Consider the following 21,960-nt stretch of genomic DNA (forward strand, 5'->3'; position numbering starts at 1 on the left):
GCTCACTGGGGAGGTTCCAGGGTAGTGGAGAGCAGCGAATGTGACACCCAGCTCCAAGAAAGGAAGAGAGGAAGATCCAGGAAACTATAGAGCTGGCAGTGTGAGCTGGGTAGCAGGGCAGGGCATGGAGCAGAGCATCTCCAGCACCATTACATGTCCTGGAGAGGACAAGCAGGGGATCAGGCCCAGTCATCATGGGTTAATGAAGGGCAGGTCCTGCCTGACCCACCTATCTCTTTCTCTGACAGGATGAGTGACTGTTGGATGAGGGCAAGGCTGTGGGTATTGTCCACCTAGACTTTCCAAAAGCTTTTGGCACTGCTGCCCACAGAATTCTCCTGGGCAAAGTGGCTGCTCATGGCTTGGATGAGCAATGCTCTGCTGGATACAGCCCTGGCTGGGTGAAAGGGCCCAAAGAGTGGTGCTCAGTGGACATAAATCCAGCTGGTGGCAGGTCACAGGTGGTGTTCCTCAGGGCTCAGTGTTGGGACCACTTCTGTTTAACATCTTTACTGATGACCTTGGTGAAGACGCAGAGTGAGTCAGCAGTGAGTCAGCAGATGACACCAAGTTAGGTGGCAGAGTTGATCTGCATGAGGGTAGGGAGGCTCTGCAGGGGGACTTGGGTAGATTTGATCCATGGCCAACGTTCCCAGGAAGAGCTTCAAGATGGCCAAGTGCCAGGTCCTGCACTTGGTTCACAACAACCCCAAGCAATGCTACAGAGGTAGTGTGGCTGGAGAGCTGTCTGGCAGAAAGGGACCTGGGGGTGCTAATGGACAAGCAGCTGAATAGGAGCCAGCAGTGTGCCCAGGTGGCCAAGAAAGCCAAAGACATCCTGGCTGGGATCAGAAATGCTGTGTGCAGCAGGAGCAGGGAGGTGACTGTCCCCTGGGACTCAGCTCTGGGGAGGCCACACCTTGAGTGTTGTGTCCAGTTTTGGGCACCTCCATCCAAGAGATATGTGGAGGTGCTGGAGCCAGGGCAGAGGAGGGCAAGGAGCTGGGGAAGGGCCTGGAGAATAAATCTGATGAAGAGCAACTGAAGGAGCTGGGGCTGGTTGAAGTCAAAGCTCAGGGCACTACAGATGCAGTGTGCACCTGCTTGAAATCTGGGGATGATGCAGCTTCTGGTGGTTGTGTGAAGGGAAGAAAACTTCCATAGTGTGCAAATTTCAGGGTTCAGAGTGGAAGTGTCCTGGTTTGAGGCCAGGCAGATCCTCTCTTGCTCCTGAGAGCACACAGGAGGTGAGGATAAAGAAAAGTCACTCAAAGGGGATCCTTGTGGTCCAAGAGGCCCTGGCTCTGTGTTTCAAGAAATGGCCATGAAGAATAGAGACAGAGCAGGGAGGGTACAGAAATGTCATGGTGAGAGCTGCTAGGAACACAAGATGGGTGTCAAGAGCATGAACGTAATGAGCTGCAGGCATGGGAAAGTGTAGCACCACCTGCAAGGCTGAAAGCTCAACAGGACTGAGGTCTTTCTCCTCCTGTCTATGCCAGTTGGCTCTGCCTCCAAGGCCAGGGAGAGGAAACTTAAGCTTGAGACTCTCTGGATCTGACTGCTCAGGCTCTGTGGTCAGGGCTTGGCCTTTCTGCTGCAGAAACCAAACACAGTGTGGGGGATAGTGTAGGACAGCCTGTGGTGGGGATGGCAATGGGGACTGGCAAGGCTGGAAGTCATCAGGAGAACCCAAGGCTTTGCCTTCTTGGCTATGGCAGTCATCCACCACCACCAAGGGCTGTGAGGAGACTTTCTAAGGCACCAGGGGGTCCTCAGTGCTTCCTTAAACACCCCCAGGAAGGCTGGGGACTGTCATCCCCTTGTCCTTCTCTCAGCATCACAAACCCCACAGCCCACAGCACCTGAGGAGCCCTGACCCATACATGAGGGACAGGATCTGCCTGCCCAGGCACTGTGGTCAGGGTTTGGCCTTTCTGCTCCATAAAGCAAACCCAGAGTTTGCTCTCCTGCACTTTGCCTTTGTCTGCTGCAATCATGGCCTCCACTGAGCTGCTCTAAGGAGCCCTTGGGAAGCTTTGTTGGTAATGAGCCTCAGTGGGGCCAATCAGTGCTTCAAGGTACTTTGTGTTCTCCTTCTGACTTCTGAAGAAGTTTCTTCAGTCGTCTCTCAGTACCTGAGGTTCCTGCAATGAGTCCCAAGTGCCCTCAGGAGATGTTTGTGTCTCTGCAATCTTCTTCAGGATTTCAAAGTGCACCTCACAAAGCTCAATTTTTTTATGCCAAAGGTAAAATATTTTACTCCATTTCAGTTTAGCTCAGAGATGATAATTCCCCAAGTGACACTGACCCAGGCTGTCCCAGCAGGACATCTGCACTTGCAGGAACATCTGTCCTTCAGTCTGACATTGAATGGACAACTTTGCTCCTCACCCTCCCCAACCTCCCCATTGCTGTCACTGCCCACCTGGGGCTTACAAGGTGATTCAGCAGAATGTGTTCTGATCCAAGAGCCTCTGAATGACAGAGTGGATAAGGACAAGGCTGACCCTGACTGGCTGCAAGGGATCCTGAATTCAAATCTATTTCTGTGGCTGTGCCTGGAGAGAAGCACCAAGCACACAGACACAGGGACAGAGCTGGCTGTGTCCAGTGGAACATAGAAACCTTGCCCCTGGTGACAGCAAAGGTGTCTGTCCAAAGACACAGAGAGGTGTAGAGGAGGCTGGCCGAGAGGCTGCCTGGAGTTTGGTTGCCTTCTGCTGGAGTTCAAAGCAAACCCTCACAAAACTTTGGCATTTTTTGGCACAAGAACTGAGCCTGGAGAAGTCTGACTTGGTGCTGGCCCTTGGTGCAGGTTGTCCCTGAGGAATGTGTGAGTGGGGGAGATGCTGGACGCAGCTGCTGTGATTCAGGAGAGCTCCAAGGCTCTGGCTTTAGTGCCTGGACTGCCCCTGTGAATTGTCTCTGGGAGATGGGAGTGTTCCTCCATGGCCACACTCTGTCCTGCTCTCATCTGTTCTGCAGTGTTTGGCACACTGTGGGTTCGAGGTGCAGTGGTGGTGTTCAGTGGCCCCCAGTCAGCTGTGAGCTGCCACTATCTGTTTGCCTTTGTTCCTGGACAGCCAGGGGAATGAGAGTGGCTTGGGTTTGGCTGAGCTGGAGTTCATTCTGCCCAGAGCATCTTTCTAGTGCTGTGTTTTGCAGGGCTGCAGTTGGCTGTTGATACCACAGCCGTGTTTTGGCTGCTGCTGAACCAGCACCCAGGCTCTGCTTTCCAACATTTCCCTGCCCCAAGAGTGTGTTGAGGCCTGGGCAAGGTCTTGGGAAAGGACACAGCTGGATCAGTTGACCCAAACCAGTTGACGTGTCCAGAGAATGGCCATGAGGATGATCATAGGGCTGGAGCACCTCTCCTGTGAGGACAGACTGAAGGAGTTGGGGCTGTTCAGTCTGGAGAAAAGAAGGCTCCCAGGTGACATCATTGTGGTCTTCCAGTATCTGAAGGGGGCTACAAGAAGGCTGGGGAGGGACTGCTCAGGATCTCAGGTAGTGATAGGACTAGGGGGAATGGAATGAAGCTTGAGGTGGGGAGTTTCAGGCTGGATGTGAGGAGGAGGTTCTTCACCATGAGAGTAGTGAAGCCCTGGAATGTGTTGTCCAGGGAGGTGGTTGAGGCCCCGTCCCTGGAGGTGTTTAAGCCCAGGCTGGATGAGGCTCTAGCCAGGCTGATGTAGTGTGGGGTGTCCCTGCGCATGGCAGGGGGGTTGGAACTAGATGATCCTTGTGGTCCCTTCCAACCCTGACTGATACTATGATACTATGATACTATGACACTATGACACTATGACCCCAACTGGCCAAAGAGGTATTCCATGCCAGATGATATCAGCTGAGACACAGAAGCTGAGAGAAGGAAGTGTGGGGATATTGGTGCCTGGGGTCTGTCCTGCAGAGCAAGTACTCCATGTGTCAGACCCCTGCAGGCAGGGAGTTAGCGACTGCTGTGTGCTGATGGGCAGGAGAGAAGAACTTCTCTATTTGCTGTGGTGTCTGCACATAGCCTCTGCTTGTGCTGAGCATTAGGATTCAATAGATTCTACCTTATCACCAAACTTTGGTTCTATTTTCTCCTTGTCGTAGTTTGGGCTGGGTGCCCTCTGCTACAGGGGTGTTTCCTGTGTCCAGAAGTCCAGCCCAGTGGGTGGACACAGGAAATTAGGTTATTTCCTACCATGATCCCTTGCACCACTATAAGTTTCACGGCGGGGTCTGGCACTTCCTCTTTCCTTCCTCTCCGCCACCCGGTAACTGGGGTAGAGATCTCCTGGCCATGGGCCTGGTTAGGCCCAAGGCCACGGGGGGATGGGCAGTCTCAGATCTGGCCAGCTGAGACTAGCCTAGCGGGGGGGGGGTGGGGGGTGGGAAAGGAGGAGCCCTGGGGGTTTTGGGTGCACCCCCAGGTGGGGATGAGATTTCTCTGGGTCTGTTTTGGGGTCTCTCTCTTGTCACTGTGTTTCTAGTTTTCTGCACGCACTCACTGTTCTATTTAAACTTTCCATCACTTTTGCAATCCATTTGTCTTAGTCGTTATTTCTGCGCGTGGTGGGGAGGGGGTCTGCCCCAACCCATTACACTCCTCTGCTCTGTCCACCTAAACAGGGCAGTGATAGAGCAGCTTTGGTGGGCATTTGGCCCCCAGGTCACTGTGATGGGTTATGCCCATCCTGAAAGCAGGGGGGAAGGGTTGTGAGAGCCCCCTGGAAAACTGAGTTAGACTGTTCCACTCCCCCTCCCTGTCCAGCAAAACTATTAAAAGGAAGACACTGCAGCCATTTCCTCTTTTGCTTCTGCCTCACTGGGACAAAAGGACTAAGAGAGAGTCGCTGCTGGCTTCCTGGTTCTTTGCTATATGGTCAGGCCTGGTCTTTCTTCCTGCTGCACCCATGTCTCTCCAAAGGACAGTTGGTTTTGTATATCTCCCTATCCATCCTTGTTCCTTCCCCTTGTGAACCCTTCCTGTTACAGTGTTATATATACATATAGATATATATATACACACATATACATACATATATGAACCCAGAGCGTGGCTGAAGAGAGAGGAGGCAGCTTGAGAAGCGCAGCTCTGGGAGTTTTGCTTTCGGCTTTGCTTCCCTTGCTTTTCAGGCGGTAAGGGGCTGGTGGCTCGGGACTTCCCGAAGAGAGGAGGAGGGGCAGGGGGCTCGGGTTGCCTACATGCCAGAGGGCAGTGACGTAGCTGGGGGAGGGGTTGCCACGGAGACCGCGTGCAAACCAAACAGAACCCAGTGCGTGGCTGTAGAGAGAGGAGGCAGCTTGAGGAGCTCAGCTCAGCTCAGCTCAGCTCAGCCCAGCTCAGCTCAGCCTTCTCACTGACAGGAAAAAAAAAAAACAAACACACCACGGGTGGAGAGGGTGGTTACTGCAAGATGGTCACTACTAGAGCAAAGGTTAACAGAAGGACAGTGGGCACCCAAACAGAGACCACACACAAGCATGCAGATGTTCAGGTAGGTGGCTGCAGTGAGTGCTGGAGCCTGGCACTCGATATGGAGGCTGGAGGGAGCAGCTCCTGTGTCAGGTGTGAGCAGGTCAGTGATCTGATGAGCATGGTGGTCAAACTAAAAGAAGAGGTGGAAAGGCTAAGAGCTAGAAGAGATGGCGAGCAGAAAATTGACGATTCCCATAATGTAATCTTTTCTAAACCAGAACAGGGGGTAACAGTGGAACAGGGAGTTTGATACCTTCCCAGAAGGAAGATTCTCAACCTCCCTGTAGTAACCCACATGAGCAGAGCCAATGGGAACAGGTCTCTGCCCGACGGAAGAAATGCAAACAAAGGAAGTCTGCTCCTGTGAGCAGCACACTGCCTCCAGTGCAGTTACAGAACAGGTATGAGGCTCTGCAGGAGGAACAGGTCATTGGTAAGGTCGAGGACTCAAGAAGGTCAGAAGCTGCACAATTGACAGGTTGCCTCAGGCCAGCCATCAAAACTTACCCAGAAAAGAAACCTCGCAGGGTCATCGTCATAGGAGACTCCCTACTGAGGGGAGCAGAGGGCCCAATATGCAGACCAGACCCATTTCATAGAGCGGTCAGCTGCCTCCCTGGTGCCCAAGTAAAAGATGTTGTAGATAGAATTCCCAACCTCGTGAGTCCTTCAGACTACTACCCACTGCTGGTCTTTCAGGTGGGCAGTGACGATGTAACAATGAGAGGCTCACAATCTATTAAAAAAGACTTCAGAACCTTAGGGCAAATGCTAAAGGGATCAGGGGCTCAAGTCGTGTTCTCTGCCATCCCTCTAACGTCAGCAATGGATGAGGACACACTGAGGAAGGGCCGACAGATCAATTCATGGCTTAGGGGCTGGTGCCATCGACAGGGCTTTGGGTTCCACAATCATGGATTGGTTTTCAAGGCACCTGAGCTGAAAACAACTCATGGGACACACTTGTCCCAGAGGGGGATAAGAATCCTGGGGCAGGAATTGGCAGGGCTCATTGATAGGGCTTTAAACTAGATTTGAAGGGGGAAGGGGTTAATAGTCTCCTGCTGGCTGGTGACAAACAGAGGGGCAGCTCACCAGCAGTAGAGAGAAGGAGAGCTGGTAAGGGCTCTCAGCTTGCTGCCCTGAGGCAAGCCACGAATGATCCACCAGGACATTCTGTGGAAACCGAGGGGATTTGGCACAAGAGGAGGACAGGGCCAGCCCAGCTGAAGTGCTTCTATGCGAATGCACGCAGCTTGGGCAACAAACAGGATGAGTTAAGGGCCACTGTGCTGCTGGGATGCCACGACATAGTGGCTGTTACTGAAACTTGGTGGGATGAATCCCATGATTGGAATGTAGGCATAGATGGGTATAAGCTCTTTAGGAAGGATAGGCAGGGAAGGAGAGGAGGAGGTGTTGCCCTCTATGTCAATAGCCAGTTGGAATCAGTGGAGCTCCACCTGGGGAGGGATGATAAGCTAGTTGAGAGCGTATGGGTTAAAATTAAAGGCAGGACAGGGGAAGAAGATATTACTGTGGGGGTCTCCTACAGGCCACCTGACCAGCAGATCCAAGCAGATGAGGCCCTCCATAGGCAAATAGAAGCGGCTTCCAGGTCACAAGCCCTGGTCCTCATGGGTGATTTCAACCACCCGGACATCTGCTGGAGGGACAACACAGCAAGGCACCAGCAATCCAGGATGTTCCTGGACTGCAGAGAAGATGACTTCCTCCTCTGAATGGTAGAGGAACCAACAAGAAATGGTGCTATGCTGGACCTTGTTCTCACCAACAGGGAAGGGCTGGTAAGCAATGTGAGGCTCATAGACGGCCTTGGCTGCAGTGACCATGAAGCAGTTGAATTGAATCTCCTCAGGGCAATCAGGAGGAAGTATTCCAAGCTCATGACCCTAGACTTTAGGCATGCAGATTTTGATCGCTTCAGGGATCTGCTAGCCAAAGTGTTGTGGGACAAAGCCCTGGAGGGAAGAGGGACCCAGGACAGCTGGTCAGTATTCAAGGACCACCTCCTCTGTGTCCAGGAGCTCTGTGTACCAACAAAGAGAAAAGCAGGTAAGAATGCTAGGAGGCCTGCCTGGATGAGCAAGGAGCTACTGGACACACTATTACTTAAAAGGAAACTCTACAGGAAGTGGAGAGAAGGACAGCTAGAACAGGGGGAATATAAGGAAGCTGCCCGAGCAGCAAGAGTCCTGGTTAGGAAAGCCAAAGCAGAGTTTGAATTGAATCTAGCCAGGGAGATTAAAGGGAACACTAAGAACTTTTACAGGTATATTAATGGGAAGAAGACGACTAGGGAAGGTGTGGGCCCCCTCAGAAAGGAAAATGGTGACATGGTCACAAGTGATGAGGAAAAGGCTGAGGTACTTAATAACTTCTTTACCTCAGTCTTCACTGCAAGGGCCTCTAGCCACACTCCTGATGTTATGGAATTCAAAGCCAGGGACGGGGAGGAAGAACTGCCCATTGTAAGTGCAGATCAGGTTCGTGATCATCTGAAGAACCTGAAAGTGTTCAAGTCCATGGGACCCAACGGGATACACCCACGGGTACTGAGAGAACTGGCAGATGAGGTTGCTAAACCCCTCTCTATTATATTTCAAAAGTCATGGCAGTCTGGGGCAGTCCCCACAGACTGGAAAAGGGGAAACATTGCCCCCATCTTCAAAAAGGGTAAGAAGGAGGAACCAGGGAACTACAGGCCAGTCAGTCTCACCTCTGTGCCTGGAAAGATCATGGAGCAGATCCTCCTGGAGTCACTACTCGCTCAAAAGAATAGTGAAGAGGTGATTGGGAACAGTCAGCATGGCTTTGCCAAGGGCAAATCCTGCCTGACCAACCTGGTGGCCTTCTATGAGCAGGTGACAAAATTAATAGATGAGGGGCGAGCAACTGATGTCATTTACCTGGACCTGAGCAAAGCCTTCGACACTGTCCCGCACCACATCCTGGTCTCCAAACCGGTGACACATGGGTTTGATTGGTGGACCACTAGATGGATAAGGAACTGGCTTGATGGCCGCACCCAAAGAGTGGCTGTCAATGGCTTCATGTCCCAGTGGAGGCCAGGGACAAGCGGAGTCCCTCAGGGATCAGTCCTGGGACCTGTCTTATTCAACATCTTTGTGGGTGACATGGACAGTGGCATTGAGTGCACCCTCAGCAAGTTTGCTGATGACACCAAGCTGTGTGGTGCAGCAGACAGGCTGGAGGGAAGGGAGGCCATCCAGAGGGACCTTGACAGGCTGGAGAGGTGGGCACAAGCCAACCTCATGAAGTTCAATAAGAGCAAGTGCAGGGTCCTGCATCTGGGTGGAGGCAATGCCAGGCACAAATCCAGGCTGGGCTGTGACTGGCTGGAAAGTAGCCCTGAGGAGAGAGACTTGGGGGTGCTGGTGGACAAAAAGCTCAACAGGAGCTCTCAATGTGCACTTGCAGCCCACAAAGGCAATCAGATCCTGGGCTACATCAGGAGAAGTGTGGCTAGCAGGTTGAGGGAGGTGATCCTCCCCCTCTACTCAGCCCTGGTGAGACCCCACCTGGAGTACTGTGTCCAGTTCTGGAGCCCCTATTATAAGAGGGATGTGGAGGTGCTGGAACATGTCCAGAGAAGGGCCACAAGGATGAGCAGAGGGCTGGAGCACCTCTCCTATGAGGACAGACTGAGGGAGTTGGGGCTGTTCAGTCTGCAGAAGAGAAGGCTCCGAGGTGACCTAATTGTGGCCTTCCAGTATCTGAAGGGGGCCTACAGGAAGGCTGGGGAGGGACTTCTCAAGATCTCAGGTAGTGATAGGACTAGGGGGAATGGAATGAAACTGGAGGTGGGGAGATTCAGGCTAGATGTGAGGAGGAGGTTCTTCACCATGAGAGTGGTGAAACCCTGGAATGTGTTGTCCAGGGAGGTGGTTGAGGCCCCGTCCCTGGGGGTGTTTAAACCCAGGCTGGATGAGGCTCTGTCCAGCCTGATCTAGTGTGGGGTGTCCCTGCCCATGGCTGGGGGGTTGGAACTAGATGATCCTTGTGGTCCCTTCCAACCCTGAATGAAACTATGAAACTATGAAACTATGAATATAAGTTGCTTTAAAAAATTGTTGTAATACCTGTTGGAATAATTGTAATACTGATCTGTGTAATTCATTGTAATTGTTGTTTTAAAATGGTAAGACCTTTAGGTAAAATTGTTTATGCCAATAAGTTACAAGCAGATGGTTATGATCTGATACTGCAAGAAGGGGCCGCTTTAACAACCAATGTGATCAGCGGAATCCAACTCTATTGAGCATCAGACATCTTATATACAGTTTGCTATAATTATGCCCACTTGGCAACATACTATTGGCTGCTCTCTAAAAGGTTACATCATTGTTTTCACAACTCTGTGGAATTCTTCTATCCGGCCTAATTGCTCTCTTCCCCAGATCTCGCCTCCTCCTTATCTTGCTTGCCTCCCATCTCAGGGGCAGCTGGACTTCAGCATACCAAGCAATCAGCACTTTCTCACATCTCTTACGGCGCCACTATATTATCAACAGAGAATTCTTCAAGGCCTGAATTGCACAGGCGTTCCTGGGACCTAAGGCCCCCCTTGCTCAAAACAAACCCCAACAATTCCCCCGTTTTTCTTTTGTGCAAGTAAGGCCTTGGAGGTTATTCTTTGAACACTTTGCATAATACAATTATAACAAGCTTAACAATAATCACAATGAGTACAATAATGCCTAAGAACCTTAAAACTTACTACTATAATTAACAAACATATTTACATTAAGTCTGGGTATCCCTATCAGACACGTCTGGAAAAGTTTATTCAATTCATTATTACCTGTTATGTTGCATCTTTATTTTCTCTAGGATGGTCAAAAATCATAATTTGTTTAATGGTAGCAAGATTTCTTTAATCTGTAAAGGTAGATCTGGCCAGGCTCTAGCTTCACAGAAAGAAAACTTGCAGGCAATCAGCAAGAGCAAAAGAGCTTCATTGCCTTGCCCAATATAAAAATTACCCATAATAATGCGTTTTTGCTCATCCTAGTAATACTGATCTCTTATTGGTACCAACTTCACCCAAAAAGCAACCTTACAATAGTTTTCTTCATCTTATATAGTTTCATCATCTACATAAGCAAACTTATGCTAAATAGAAGGCAGGCATATGATAATTAGTCTTAGAATAGGTGGTCAAATCCCTTCTCCCTACATTCAGTGTGGTAAGGGTCAAAGCATCCGCTTTCACACATGCTCAATTGTGCAGGCTTCTTATCTGAAGAAAACAAATTCCTAGTTCTGAATATTTATCTTTAAGACAGCTCCTTCTCAGCCGTGGTGTCTCCAATTAACCAGACAGTATCCTTGCAAGTCTGCAAGATAGGTTTCTTTCCGTTTACCCTCTAAACAGGCCTCACAAGATCCTGACCCTTAATCCCAGTGCACTCTAAGTCTTATAATTTTGACACAAATCACCAGTATATTCATCACAATTCCCTTTTTTTTTTTTTTGTCCTTTTTTTTTTTTTTTTTGGTCACCATTGATTTGTGTTAAAATTTCCAGATATTTCAGAACCTTCTTAATTGGATCATAATTAAGTTCATCTGTTCTGATCACATTCTGATCATAATTCTCTACTTGTAACTCGTTGACATGAGCAATCTTACTTAAAGGTCTTAGTATTTTGTAACAACAATTGCAGAGTATTATGCATAGCAATATTACAATTATTCCAACAATATTACAAACAAATGTTTAAGCCAATTTAGATTTGGTAACCAGAAAGTTAATTTATCCCATATTTCTTTAAATCCACAAGAAGTATCATCTAAAGAAATCTGATGTAATATCTGATTGTGGTTTACAATCGCCTGTAAATCTGTTTCCACTCGTTTATCTAGATTAACATAACTACAACAACTTACATTTATGACTACGCATACACCCCCTTCCTTAACATATAAAAAATCCAAAGCTAATCTATTCTCAGTAGATATTTTCGAGAGACTATTGATTTCAATTTGCTGCGCTTTTATTGCATCTGTGCTTGCATTCATCATGATTTCAACTGTAGCAGAAAAATTTACCATTGCTTTTTCAAGTTCAAGTCTTTTCTCTCCGGTCTGATCAAGATTCCACATATTTGCTTCTCCATAACTAATAAATTGGGAATACTTTGAATATTGCCCTATAAAAATTACATCTCCACATCCAGGGTCAGTTCTATTTCCCCCTTTACTCTTGTCTATAGTTATTTGCCAACATCGCTGGACACAAGGTACTGGCATATTCGCATGTAAAGGTTCCTCAAATTGTAATTTCCACCTTAACTGAGATTGTGGGATCTCCACATGATCCTCATGCTTATGATTTTGGAATACTTTTGTATTTCTGTTACATTAGGAAAGGCTGTTCCTATTAAAGGAAGCCCATGGGCCGAATTTTTAGGTAGCCGGGAACAGATCCAACAATCAGTCAAATTATAACTATTCACTATCCCTTTCAATAGATGCAGATAAGTGTTTTGTTCCCATGACCTTACTTCAAATGGTGCTATCATCAATATGATTAATGGGGTTATGATCTTAGCTCCTTTTAATCTGTATATCATTACTGATGTTGAAAGAGAATTCATCCACACATGGCAACGTGGTTTTTGATCTCAATTGGACTCCTTATGTGCAAATAGGATTAGGATCAAAATTAGGCTCCACCAGTATATGTTAACTCTGCCTCCTCGGCCTGCTGGGGTGCAACCAGCAGCCGGGTGTATTTTCTTCTCGGCAGCAGTTACATTCTTCAGGAGCCCTACAGATTTTAACTCCTTAACCCACTTCAAAATCCCATTTGGAGTCTCTTCTCTACTTCCTTGGTTAGTTCGTTTACCATTTCCCATTGTGCTTTTGTTATTTCAATTCCTCTTCCTTCAAAATCTTATGTCTCTTACTTTTCCTTTTACTAATCCTTTTAATTATTCCTGATATTTCCCAACTAAAATTTATCTAGTCTTTATTTCCCACTTATGCCAATCCCTTTCAATAATTTTCCATGGGGATTTAAATCCTTTTCCTCACCACAAAATAGGTTTTCTGTATTTACCAGCCCAAACTGCCTATCTTCAGATTCAGCATTCAGGACAAAATATTTTTTTGATTATGAGAAATATAAAACCATTTCTTACAACAATTAAAACATTTACAAGTCACCCATCCCTCATAAGTTCTATGATGTTTTATACACGGAATGGAATGAGGATGTTCTTCAGTGTTTTCGTGCTGTACAGATTCAAGATCACGTGCTACGGCATATACTTTAGAAGATGGGGTTGTCTCGTATGCTCCAGAGCCTCCGACTGTGGTGCTATGTCTATTCGAATGTTTATCTGGTCTGTCGGCACTCACTGCAATCGTGGAGGTACTTCAAACAATTTGTGTAGGTGGCGTGGAAGTCGTACTGATGACAGTTTCACTTTCTCCGCCGAGTCACTTTTATCTCTCCAGGCTCAGGGGTTCCGTTCATTCCTGAACTGGTCCTTTTACTCTCGAAACATGCGTCCACCCTTTTTCGGCAGTCCGGACAGCCGTATCTGTGGTTAATAAAACAAGAAAAGGTCCCTCCCAAAGGGGAAACAATGATTTCTCTTTCCATGATTTTATCAACACTTTATCCCCAGCTTTAATTTCATGTATAGCGAATCCCAAAGGTGGGGTCTGAGATAATATACCCATTTTCCATAACTCATTCAGTCTTTTCCCAATTTGGATGACATATTGCTTTATATTCCAATCTTCAATTAAATTATCTTTAAGGGGCATCCCCTGGATATAGGGCATTCCATATAGCAGTTCATAGGGGGAAAGACCCATATCCCCATGGGGTTTGGTTCGAGTGTTCAACAATGCCAATGGTAAAAATTTCATCCAAGACATTCGTGTCTCCACCATCAATTTCATTAACTGCTGTTTTATGGTCTGATTCATCCTCTCCACCCGTCCGGAACTCTGAGGGTGCCACGGAGTATGGTATTCCCACCTAGTTCCCAAGGCTTGCATTAATAATTTCACAACCTTAGAAGTAAATTGTGTCCCTTGATCTGAGTCAATTACTTGGATTATTCCATATCTTGGAATCACTTCTTCTAATAACACTTTTGCTACAGTCTGTGCTGTAGCCCTTACTGTAGGGAAAGCCTCCACCCACCGGGTGAGGTGATCTATTATTACTAACAAATACTTAATTCTCCCTATTTTAGGTAATTCAGTAAAATCTACTTGTATCTTTTCAAATGGTCTTACAGTCACTTGCCTTCCTCCCATTGCTGCCTGTCTGAATGTTTTTCTGTTTATCTTCTGACATGTCAAGCACCCCTGTGTTACTTGTCTCGCTATCTCGTACACTCCAATGCAGGCATACTGCTTAAGGAAGGCCTCTCCCAAGGCCTTAGAACCCCAATGAGTATGAGCATGCAACCTATTCATAATTACCCTAGCATAAGCTTTGGGTAATACTTCCTTTCCATCTGGAAGATTCCACTTTCCCTCCTTCAGTATGGCCCCCATTTCTTTTATTTTGTTCAATTCTTCCTCTTGATAAACCTTTAATTCAGCTTTTTCTGGGTTTTCTTGTTCTAAGTGTAAAATCTTCAGATCTCTTCCCTGATTCCTTAAGGCAGCACTCCTTGCTTCACTATCTGCAGCATTGTTTCCATGAATGTGATATTCTAATCCCCTTTGATGTTCCTTTATGTGAACCACTGCAATATTTTTAGGACCCCTTAAGGCTTTAAGGACTTTTACCACTAACTCCTGATGCATAAGCCCCTTTCCCTGAGTATTTATTAATCCTCTTTCCTCCCAAAGTTTTCCAAAGGTATGCACTACCCCATATGCATATTTAGAGTCAGTATAGATAGTCCCTGATTTGTTCTTTAACAACTCTATTGCTCGAAGTAGAGCATACAGTTCACAGGCTTGGGCTGACCAGCTGGCACTTAAAGGACCTGATTCAACTATCCTCATTTCTCCATCTACGATGGCATATCCTGATTTTCTTTTTCCCTCCACTATCCTGGAAGACCCATCTATAAATAGTCGCTCTCCGTCATCCAACTCAAAGTCCTTTAAGTCTGGTCTTATTTTAGTTTGTAACTCAATTATCTCTATACAGTCATGCTGGAAGTCTTCTGGTGGTTCTCCGAACAGAAACTGTGAAGGATTCTGAGCTTTGGTAGTCCTAAGCTCAAGTTCCTGTGATTCCATTAAAATGGCCTCATATTTCAAAATTCTGCTATCTGTTAGCCATTTTTCTGCCTTTTGTTGCAGCACCCCCCTTATGTTATGTGGAGTGTATACTCTCAAAGGAGCATGAAAACTTATTTTCTGTGCTTCTTCTACTAATAATGCTGTTGCCACTAAGGCTTGTAAACAAGCTGGCCATCCCCTACTTACAGGATCTAACAACTTGGAACAATACCCTACAGGTTTCTTACTTCCAGCCCAATCCTGGGCTAACACTCCATATGCGGTGTGGTTAGATGTGCTTACAAAAAGGTCAAATGGTTTCTCCACATCAGGCAGATTTAAAACAGGGGCTTCAATCAACATTCTTTTTATGTTATCCAGTCGCTCATCATCCTCTGGACTCCACTTGATATTACTAAGGGTCAGTTTCTCATACAGGAATTTCACCTTTTCGCTGTATCCCTCTATCCATGATCGACAGTACCCCAGAAGTCCAAGCAGCTGCCTGATTTCTTTTTTACACTCAGGAGCCCTTAAAGCTAATATTCCTGACACCCTTTCAGGGTCCAACCTCTTTTTACCCTTACTTAACCAATGTCCCAGATATTTCACCTCCTGCTCTACAAACTGCAGTTTTGATTTTGAAACCTTAAGCCCGTTCTCCCCCAAAAAGTTTAGCAGCTGTATTGTGGCTGACCGAGTTTCTTCCTCATCTCTTCCTGCTATCAACAGATCATCCACATACTGCAGGAGTTTAATATTTGCTGGAATTTCCCAACCTTGTAATAGTTTTTCTAAAGTCTGTCCAAATAAATTTGGTGATTCGGTGAACCCCTGAGGCAACACAGTCCACCTTAACTGCTGTTTTCTTCCTGTTTCAGGATCTTCCCACTGAAAGGCAAATAAATCCCTTGAGTCCTTGTCTAAGGGGCAAGCCCAAAAAGCATCTTTCAAATCTATTACACTATACCAAGTGTATTCTGGGGTCAAATGACTCAACAATGTATATGGATTTGTTACTACAGGAAATTTAGTTAATGTTCTCTGATTTACTGCTCTTAAATCCTGTACTAAACGATAAGTTCCATCTGATTTCTTTATCGGTAAGATTGGGGTATTGTGAGGAGACATACAGGGTTCTAGTGTTCCTTTGTTTATTAATTCATCTATAATAGATTTCAAACCTTTTCTCCCTTCTAATGGTATAGGATATTGCTTTATACGTATAGGATTACTTGAGTCTGTTATTTGAATTTTAATTGGATCCATATGAATTTTTCCTCTACTCCCATATTCATACCAAACTTCTGGACTTATATCCTTTTCATCCTTTGCAGTTAACTTATATAATTGAACACTCAAACCATCTTCTTGACTCTCTAAATTCAATTTCAATTTTATGATTAAATCTCTTCCCAAGAGATTGTATTCAGCCTCTGGAACAACTAACAAATCATTTAGACAAATCCTTTTTTCCGATTCTATTTCTATATTTTCAAGCAGTGACACCTTAAAAGGTTCCCCTTTAGCTCCAATTACTGTTGCTGCTTTTTTTCCTTCCTCAACCCCCTTAGGAATCTTCTGTATAGTCGATTTTTCTGCTCCTGTATCTACCAAAAAGGTCACCTCCTCCTTCTGGGGACCTACTAGTAACTTTATCAAGGGCTCGTTTGATGTTCTTGTCCTCAAAATATACAGCCCCTGACACCCCTAATCTTCCTTAAACATTTTCTCATCTTTCTCCTTTTGTCCACATCTTTTCTGAATATGTCCCTTCTTTTTGCAGTAATGACAAGTAGGGACTTCGTTTTTCTGAACCCTGTTATCCCATTTCCACTCCCGTGTTATTTCCTGTGGTTTCTGACTTTCTCTTACAGCAGTTAGAAACAGCTTAGCTTTTGTTTTTTGTTTAACTTCATCTCTCCTCACATATACCTTCTGAGCTTCCCGTAGTAACTCTTCTAATCCCCTGTCTTGCCAGTCCTCGATTTTTTCCAACTTCTTCCTAATATCTCCCCATGATTTTGCTACAAACTGTGTCCTGATAAGGGTCACTCCAACTGCAGAATTGGGGTCTATTCCAGAATACATCTGCAAACTTCTCTTCAATCTTTCCATCCACTCAGTTTGAGATTCATCTTTCCTCTGTTGTTCACTAAAAGCTTTATCAAAATTCTGTCCTCTAGGAACAGCTTCTCTAATTCCTTGTATTATTATAGTTCTCAGGTCACTCATATTCTGTCTCCCTTGGGGCTGCTGATGGTCCCACCCACGGTCTTGATTAGGCCACTTTTGATCTCCTGGTGGCCCCCCCTGATTCTGCCTTTCCCATATTCTCATACCAGCCTGTCTAATCATGTTTCTTTCCTCTGCAGTGAATAGAATACTCAAAATAGACTGCATCTCTTTCCAAGTATATGTATTGGGACCCAAAAATTGGTCCAGTCTCTCAGCTACACCTAAGGGATCATCCAGCAAGGTACCCATCTCTTTCTTAAAACTGCGGACATCTGAGGTACTGAGAGGTACAGTCACAAACCCTATTCCTCCTTGCTGCCCCCCCATAGGTACTTCCCTGAGTGGATGTAATCCTACCATGTCTCCCTCTTGTTCATTCCTGTCATTCTTAGCCCTACCTCTTGTTTGGGGAGGTGAAGTAGGGGGAGGAGGAGGATTTGGGGGATTCCGACGACCCCTACCCTGGCGATAAGGTGGTGGTAAGTTGTCCAAGGGTTCCCATTTTTCCTCCTCCTTTTCTTTGCTCTTATCCTTATCCTCAGCTTTTAATGCCAGTATTGGAACAGGAGAAGGCCGTGAAGCCCTAATCCAAATGTCAGCATACTCACTCTCTTCTTGATTAAAAGGCTTTTTAGAGTTCACATGTAAGTTTAAGGCTTGACAAATCCAATCCTCAGAAGATCCAAAAATAGGCCAAAACACATGTGGTCTTAATGGTCTTAATACCTCCATACAGTAGTGAATCATTCTTTCCTTTGATTTCCCTTTTCTCTGACCATCATCCTCCCAATATTGAATGAGCAGCCCTAATGGACTCTCCGGAGGAATAGAAGGTAAAGCCTTCTCTCCACCCTGCTTTGATGACTTACTCTTCTTTTGTCCCATTTTCTCCTGACTACCACAAATCTTACAAATAATAAACAAATAAAATAAAACTAAAATAAAATAAAACTAAAATAAAAAACTAAAAAAATGCAAAGAATTCCAAATACTCATGCGAGTGGAACAGTCTAAACAATTCCTACTCACGAATACAATTCCTGGCTACCACAAATACTTAGGCAAGTGGAACAAACCACAAATACTCATTCAAGTGGAACAATACCACAAATAATCATGCAAGCGGAATAACCAAAACAATTCCTACTCACGAATACCCCTCTTCTTTACCAGCCAGAGCCACCGCACCAGATCCACCGTACCTCCCCCCTTGCAGAACCTGAAACAGCGGACTCAAACACTCAAACTATGGTAGCCGAATACAAATGTAGCCGAATCCTTCCCCCCCCAAGCGGTATTCTCACCACCGTGGTTGTCATCGCTTGCATCTCATATACAAAGTTTTACGGGGTCCACGTCCTCAAATTGGACATCAAACAACAACAACAAAAAACACCAAAAAAGAAAAAAAGGAAAATAAAAGAAAAAAGAAAAAAAATTAAAAGAAAAAATTAAAAATTTCTTTGCTTGCCTTTATTGAGTTCTGATCGTGCTGACCTTTCCGTCTTTGGACTACAATGAAGCCACAGAAAATGCTGTGGGGCGCCCCTTCATTTGCAGTTCAAAAGATGTGAAGGTTCAGACGATTCCCGGCCAACTCACCATTTGTTATAGATGACTCCAGGTAAAAGTTTTTGGTAACTGATTTATTGGCACTAAAAGGTTGTAAAAAGGCAATAAAAGCAATATCAGCAAGCAAAGCAGCGCGCTGGGCTTGGGAGGGGTCAAAACTTCACCTCCACAGCAGCCTTACAATAGTTTTTCTTCATCTTATATAGTTACATCATCTACATAGGCAATCTTATGCTAAATAGAAGGCAGGCATATGATAATGAGTCTTAGAATAGGTGGTCAAATCCCTTCTCCCTACATTCAGTGTGGTAAGGGTCAAAGCATCCACTTTCACGCACGACCAATTGTGCAGGCTTCTTATCTGAAGAAAACAAATTCCTAGTTCTGAATATTTATCTTTAAGACAGCTCCTTCTCAGCCGTGGTGTCTCCAATTAACCAGAAAGTGTCCTTGCAAGTCTGCAAGAAAGGTTTCTTTCCCTTTACCCTCTAAACAGGCCTCACAAGATCCTGACCCTTAATCCCAGTGCACTCTAAGTCTTATAATTTTGACACAAATCACCAGTATATTCATCACAGAGACACTGAGGTTGCCGCAAGAATCGTGGCTCCTGTACTGTATGCAGGAAGAGGGGGTAACCCTCAATGGGAGGCTTTGTCCTTCCCAGTAACTAAATAACTCTGTCATACTCAGCTCCCTCAGCCTCTCCTCATAGGGCTTGTGTTCCAAACCCCTCACCAACTTTGTTGCTCTTCTCTGGACTCGTTCCAGCAAGTCAACATCCTTCCTAAACTGAGGGGCCCAGAACTGGACACAGGACTCAAGGTGTGGCCTAACCAGTGCAGTGTACAGGGGCAGAATGACCTCCCTGCTCCTGCTGGCCACACTGTCCTTGATGCAGGCCAGGATGCCATTGGCCCTCTTGGCTGCCTGGGCACACTGCAGGCTCATGTTCAGCCTACCATCAACCAGCAGCCCCAGGTCCCTCTCTGCCTGGCTGCTCTCCAGCCACTCTGACCCCAGCCTGTAGCACTGCATGGGGTTGTTGTGGCCAATGTGCAGAACCCGGCACTTGGATGTGTTAAATCTCCTGCCCTTGGACTCTGCTCATCTGTCCAGCCTGTCAAGGTCCCTCTGCAGAGCCTCTCTACCCTCCAGCAGATCAACTCTTGCCCCCAGCTTGGTGTCGTCAGCAAATTTACTGATGATGGACTCAATGCCCTCATCCAGATCATCAATAAAGATGTTAAAGAGCACAGGGCCCAGCACTGATCCTTGGGGCACACCACTAGTGACTGGCTGCCAGCTGGATGTGGCACCATTCACCACCACTCTCTGGGCTCGGCCCTCCAGCCAGTTCCTAACCCATCGCAGTGTGCTCCCGTCCAAGCCATGGGCTGACAGCTTGGCCAGCAGTTTGCTGTGGGGGACGGTGTCAAAGGCCTTGCTGAGGTCCAGGTAGACTACATCAACAGGCCTCCCCACATCCACCAGGCGGGTCACCTGATCATAGAAGGAGCTCAGGTTGGTCAGGCAGGACCTGCCCTTCCTAAATCCATGCTGGCTAGGCCTGATCCCTTGGCCATCCTGTAAGTGCTGTGTTATTGCACTCAGGATGACCTGTTCCATGTTCTATTCTATTCCTGTTGAAATTGGCTGTGGAAAATGCAAATGCAGATTGTAAGAAGCTGTTAAAATCTTTGCCTAATCAAAACCCCACCTTGCTAGAAATGATTGAGGCATGTAATAAGGTAGGTATGATGGAACATCAGTATGAAGCTATGGCTGCAGCTTTTGCAGCTATGAATGGTCCAATGAATACAGGAGTTTGTTATGGCTGTGGGAAACCAGGTCAACTCAGGAAGAATTGTTTGGTAGCTAATACTGGAGCCAAACCTAAGGCACCCGGGATTTGCCCTAAGTGCCAGAAGGGGAGGCATTATGCCAACCAGTGTCGATCTAAGTATAATTCTCAAGGGCAGCCTGTGCAGGGAAACTGGATGCAGAGTGCGGGACAGTGCTGTGTGCAGACACAAATCATCCAGCTGTCACCGGCCAGCCAGATGCCACAGCACGCATGTCTCTGACCTCCGCCCAGCAACAGCAGGCAGCGCAGGACTGGACCTGGCAACCTCTGACACAGTAACTTTACTTGATATCACGGTACATTTATTGCCAACAGGTGTGTCAGGTCCTCTTTCAGTTAAAACTCAGGCATTAATATTAGGTAGATCATCAACAACAATATCAGGACTTTTTGTGCTTCCTGGGGTTGTTGGTTCTGACAGCACAGATAAAATTCAGATCATGGCAAGGACTCCGTTTCCTCCCTGCACAGTACCAAAGGGAAGTATTGCAGAGCTATTGTTTCTTCCCTTGGGATCCCCCTGTAAAGGGACTTTTAAGAAATAAAAGAGGATTTGGGTCTACTGGGGATCCACAGATTCTGTGGGTGCAGACTATCTCTCAAAAATGTCCTATCTGTCAATGTGTCCTGAGGTATGGTCAGCAGAAAATAGTGCTTAGTGGTATTATTGATACTGGAGCAGACGTCACAGTGATTTCTAAAGCTAAATGCCCCCCCCCGCTGGCCTGTAGCTAGTGCATCTCAGGTGCTGGCAGGCATAGGGGGAGCTGGAGAAAGTCATCAGAGCCTGAATTTCATTCAGATTCAGGGACAAGAGGGACATATAGCTTCTGTGAAACCTTTTGTTTTATCTGTGCCTATGGTGCTATGGGGTTGTGATGTGCTTTCACAATGGGGGGTGACCATGAACACCCATTTTTAGAGGGGGGCATTGTGGTGCACGACACCCTCCAGTTAACGTGGAAAACAAATCCCCCTGTCTGGGTGGATCAATGGCCCCTACCATTGGAAAAGCTTTGCACACTCCAAGAACTAGTCACAGAGCAACTGGGGAAAGGGCATATTGTACCCTCCACGAGTCCATGGAACTCTCCTATTTCTGTCATCCAAAAACAAACAGGCAAGTGGCACTTAATCCATGATCTCAGAAAGATTAATGATGTTATGGAAGATATGGGGAGCCTTCAACCAGGGCTACCCTCACCCACAATGATACCACGATATTGCCATTTAACTGTTATTGATCTGAAATATTGCTTCTTTAGCATTCCTTTACATCCAAATGATGCTCCTAAATTTGCTTTTTCAGTTCCAGACATCAACATGCAACAACCTTTGCAGAGATATCATTGGGTTGTGCTTCCACAAGGAATGAAAAATAGTTCCACAATTTGTCAGTGGTATGTGGCAAAAAATCTCAGTCCTGTTCAAGAGGCATTTCCTAATGTTCTGATTTATCATTATATGGATGACATTCTAGTGGCAGCACAAAGCCCCGAGCTCATGGAGAAAGCCGTAGACCTTACTGTATCTACTGTGACTAAAGTGGGGTTTTGTGTAG

At 46.3% G+C, this 21,960-nt stretch overlaps 1 protein-coding gene across 1 annotated transcript in view; it reads left to right on the top strand.

The window, feature by feature from the left end:
• The window catches only part of LOC137458438 (olfactory receptor 14A16-like), a 33,968-nt gene that overhangs the window by 3,247 nt on the left and 8,761 nt on the right, over window positions 1-21,960 (top strand). The gene's annotated exons all lie outside the window — the stretch shown is intronic.

This window comes from Melanerpes formicivorus, unplaced genomic scaffold (assembly GCF_026170545.1).
Source record: "Melanerpes formicivorus ecotype bairdi unplaced genomic scaffold, bMelFor1.0.p_v2 SCAF_243, whole genome shotgun sequence".
Lineage (NCBI taxonomy): Eukaryota > Metazoa > Chordata > Aves > Piciformes > Picidae > Melanerpes > Melanerpes formicivorus.